This window comes from Dipodomys spectabilis, unplaced genomic scaffold, assembly GCF_019054845.1.
Source record: "Dipodomys spectabilis isolate Male_0828 unplaced genomic scaffold, ASM1905484v1 ptg000143l, whole genome shotgun sequence".
NCBI lineage: Eukaryota > Metazoa > Chordata > Mammalia > Rodentia > Heteromyidae > Dipodomys > Dipodomys spectabilis.
In genome coordinates this window covers 3,921,442-3,926,773 of record NW_024870820.1, presented here as the reverse complement: position 1 = coordinate 3,926,773, position 5,332 = coordinate 3,921,442, and positions in this window count along the sequence as shown.

Here is a 5,332-nt window from a genome sequence, read left to right as displayed (position 1 = left end):
GGCAGGCTCCTATATCTTTCTCAAGGGAATATTTTGTCACTACCAATTTGATCCTACATGATATTGGATATCTTCCTGCCTAATTCAGTTTAAGATATATATTAGACTCATCCTATATCTCAACACTTGTACCAGCATAAAATACTATCTTACTTAGAAATCATGATATTGTTATATCTGGTGAGGTGGAATCTGTCATTTTTGAATGGCCTTTAGTGATATTTACATGCAATCATGTTTTAAACCAATATGCCACTCAGTAGATGAACGAATTGAAAAATGTGATTTATATATGTACGGAGTAATTCTATGATTCCTATTCATAAGGAAATGGAAAGACTTGGAAAAATCCTACTAAGAAAAATAAGCAAGACACAAAGAAACAGATTCCATGGTTTCCTTCATTTGTAATAACTAGGAAATATCTAAGATAGTCCTAGCAGATGAGCAGAATGGCTCAATAGCTATGTATAAATGACCATATAAAATGATGCTGAGCAAAATAAACTCCTAGATATGGAAAGAGAGGTTTTTCTTTTTGGTTGTTGTTTTTAATGTACTTGTGACTTCTTTTTTGTTTTGTGTTTTCCCGTATGGTTTGTCCACTGTTGTATTTGATTTCAGTCTCCTGTGTATTATATATACATTTATCTTCATTTGGCAAGGGAAGCAGAACAATAAAATGGTGAGACAAAGGACAAAAGGTAAACCAATGCAATAGCCATACTCACAGGACAACATGTTGGAAATTTACATTACATCTTGTGAGGAGTATTGGGGTAAAGAAAAAGTGTGAGAAAAATGAGGGAGGGCGTAAAAATTTTGACATGTTATGTATTCAATACCTTACAATTACTGCAACCCCTTCTATATATCACCTTGTCAATAAAATTAAGTTAAAAATGAGCTACATAAAATATAATTTCACTTTATTGATATAGTAAATATTATTCTATGTGTATTACCTTTTAAAAAATGAACATTTTGGCTGCTAACTTGAGTTAGCTCTTTCTTTTTCAGAGGGACATCAACTGGAATGTTATCAAACTATACAATATTTTCAGAATATACTTGCCATTATTTTGAAAAAAAAACATTATTTTAGTATTGGCTCATACTAAAACAGAAAACAGTTCAATTCTATGGAAACCCTAACTTTTAAAACTGAAAACTGACTAATTGTTAAGAGGCCAGAATATATGTGTTCCTCAACATTCCTAAGACTACTAACTACTCATTTTCAAATACTGAATATGTCATACCAGACACATTCAAAATAGTACCTGTTTGCATTTTATTTAATTCTGCATAGATGCAGTTTTCAATGCTACATTACATATTTAAAAGTCAACAGAAAAAATAGACATGTTCTTGTAGAGGGTAAAACTATGACGTATCTATAATAATTAATTCTTTGTTTGTTTGTTTTTTTTGGTCAGTCCTGGGGCTTGAAATATGGGCGTGGGTGCTGTCCCTGCGCTCTGCAGCTCAAGGTGAGCGCTCTACCACTTGAGCCACAGTGCCACTTCCTATAAATCATTCCGTAAGAGTAAACATTTGTTCATCAGAGTAAGCTATTATTTCTATGACAATCAATCCCAAGTTTTTATGCTGTAAAGTCATCCTAGTGAAACAGTTTGCAACTCGTAAGGTGCACCTTAAAATTCCCTAAATTCACATCATGACTACTTTATCACTATTGTGAAAAAATACTACACTTCTGCTAATGTGATGCCCTTCCTATTGTGGAAAGAATACTACACTAACTTTGCTATATCATTTTCCCCGCAGTAGTTTTCTTGAGATTAAAACACTTGCAAATATTATTTATTATTATTTTTATTTTTATATATTTTATTATATATAATCTATCATAGATATTCAAGAGATCTGTATATCTTAATATTAAGATTTCAAGATTATAGTTGAAAGCCCACCCAAGCAGGAAAGTTCCTTGGATTCTTATCTCCAATAAACTCATAAGGAAAAGCCAGACTGAAGTGGCATTGAGGTTCAAGTGGTAAAGCAATAGCCTTGAGAAAAAACAGGCTTAGGGACAGTACCTGAGCCCAGAGGTTAAGCCCTATGACAAACCAAACAACAAAAACAAAATAAAAACAAACCTCAAACCTAGCATTTTTCTCATTGTATACAGAGGTACATAAATAAGGAAATTTCTTCCTGTGTAATGGATAGGTAGAAAAAAATAGATGTCACACAATTACTATCTTCATACCATGTTACACCAAAGTCTCAAAAGATTGCTCTTTTTCTATATTTATAAATTAATATAATCAATTTGTTGGCAATTTGTCTAGATTATTGACATTATCATTTTACACATGAACTGTTGGAATTATCTATTAACTAAGTTCTTATTATACCTCACTTGAAAGACTAACTACTCTAGTCAATTAGAATGCCAGAATCATTTGTGAATTTGTAAATTAAAACTTTTACTTGAAAAGAATTTTGTAGTATCCTATCGAATATTAAAGTATAAACAAAAATATATATTTTAAATCTGAATTCTAATTTAGCCAGGTCTACAAAGTCCTACATTAAATGAACATTCCTATTTCTCCAATAAACTTTTGTAATCCTTCAATTCTTTGGAATCTAAATGAATGATGCTTATTTTTTCAAATTTTTAATTGGGAATCATGAGCTCTTTTGCATCTAGACATGTTCTGTAATTAAGACAACATTTACAACACAACTGAGGATTATAAATGAGTTGAATTTCTATAGGATACTTGACTACCAAAACATAATGACAAAATTAGCCCAAAATTCCAGCTGTGTATTCCTTTCTTTTTTATTTTTTATTCCTTTCTTGGTTGGTTTTATTGAGACAAAATTATATTCTGCTATTTGGCCAAAGTTTCTGATCAACTCAAGTAACTTGAGAGTGGAATCCATGGAGTCCATTAAATGCAAGATCATGTCATCCTCATGTATTTTTTTTCTTCTTTTTCTTTCTTTTTAAAATTTATTATTTTTTCTTGTGAAAATACTGTACGGAAGGGTTAAAATTGCCTGGGCAAGATAATGAGTACATTTCTTGTCAAGCATTGTAGCCTCCTACTTTGTTTCCCCTATCCATCCCTTCCCATTTACCCCCTGCGCCCCCACCCAATCCTCCTCCCCCCCACCAAAGTTGTAAAGTTCGATTTCAACAGAATGACTTCTACATCTTATTGTTGCAATGGTTCCACTTGTATCCCTATTTAAATGATTTGTTTTTGCCATTCCCCCCCAGAAATTATACGGACATCAAATACAGTTAAAGCAGGGGTTTTACCATGGGGGAGGAACATACAAAGCAAAAAAGAAATAATCTTATAAATGTGTTAGAAACAATCCCATGAAAGAAAAAAAAACAAAACATTTGTATACAAATCTTAGGGTTCATTTCCCTAACATCAACTTATCTGACCTATTCTGCTTGAAGCAGACATATTCTAGTTAATGCAAATAAGGGAAACCATGGGAGATATATTTCTTTGGGTCTAGCATACTTCACTGAATATAATTTTTTTCCAAGTCTTTCCATTTCCTAACAATTGGGGCAATGTCATTATTTCTGGTGGAGGCATAGAATTCCATTGTGTATATATACCACATTTTCTTGATCCTTCATCTACTGAGGGGCATCTGGGTTGGTTCCATATCTTAACTATGGTAAATAATGATGCAATAAACATAGTCCTGCTGGAATTTTTAGTGTGTGTGGTCTTGTTTGTGAACTTTTGGGTCAATGCCCAAAAGTGGGATATGCTGGCTCATAGGGGAGCTCTATGTGGAGTCTTTTGAGGAACCTCCATATTGCTTTCCAAAGTGGTTGAACAAGTTTACACTGCCACCAATAGTGCAGTAAGGTTCCCTTCTGTCCACATCCCCTCCGTCGTCTGTTGTTATTAGAGTTTTGATTATAGCCATTCTAACTGGGGTGAGGTGTTATTTCAATGCTGTTTTGATTTGCATTTCTTTCATGACTAAAGAGCATTTCTTCATGTGTTTATTGGCTATCCTTCATTCCTCGTCAGAGAAATTTCTTGTTAAATATTTAGGTCACTTATTTATTTGGATGTTCTTTCTTTGAAGATTTGTTGTTGGGAGATTTAACTTTTTGAGTTCCAGGTATATTTTAGATATGAAATCCTTGTCTGTTGTACGGCTAGTGAAGATGTTCTCCCAATCCGTGGGCTTTCTAGTAATCTTGCTATCTATGTCCTTTGCCATGCAGAAGCTCTGAAATTGCATGCATTCCCATTTGTCCCATTTGTCTTTGATTTTGTTGTGTTTCTGGATCTCTATTAAGAAAATTTCGGCCTGTGCCAAGGAGACCTAGGGTTTCTCCTATTCCATCCTGTAATATTTTCAGAGTGTCTGCTTTGACTCTGAGGTCTTCGATCAATTTGGAATTGATTCTGGTGCAGGGATATAAATAAGGGACTAGCTTTAGTTTTCTACAAGAAGTTAACCAATTTTGCCAGCACCATTTACTGAAGAGGCTGTCTTTCTTCCATTCTATATTTTTAGCTCCCTTATTGAAAATTAGATACCTATGGGACTGTAGGTTCATTTCTGGGTTTTCAATTCTATTCCATTGGTCATCTTATATGTTTTACTTCATCTTTCCCTATTTGGATTCCCTTTAAGTTTGCATCTTGTCTTATTTTCCCAGATAGCATTCTTATACTAATTTGAAGAGGAGTGGAGAAAGCAGACATCCTTATCTCTTTCCTGAATTTATAAGAAATGACTTTAACTTTTCACCATTAAGTATAATGCTGGCTATAGGTTCGTCAATCCTTAGCCAAAAGAACAGCACTGGAGCAATATCAGTTCCAAATTTCAAAGTATAGTGCAAAGCCATAGTAATAAGAACATCTTGGTACTGGCACAAGAACAGTCCTGAGGACCAATGGAATAGGACTGAAGATTCAGAAATCAATCAAGTGACCTATAGCCACCTAATCTTTGACATGGGAGCTAAAAAATAGAATAGAAGAAAGACAGCCTTTTCAGTAAATGGTGTTGGCAAAATTGGTTAAACACCTGTAGAAAACTAAAGCTAGATCCATATATATATATATATATATATATATATATATATATATATATATATATATATATATATATATATCAGCCTGCATGAGAATCAAGCCAAAATGGATCAAAGACCTCAAAATAAAAGCAGACACCATGAAAACATTACATGAAGGATAAGAGAAACTCTAGGCCTCTTTAGCACAGGCCAAAATGTTCTTAATAGAGAACCAGAAACAAAACAAATCAAAGAAAGGTTGGAGAAATGGGATTGCAT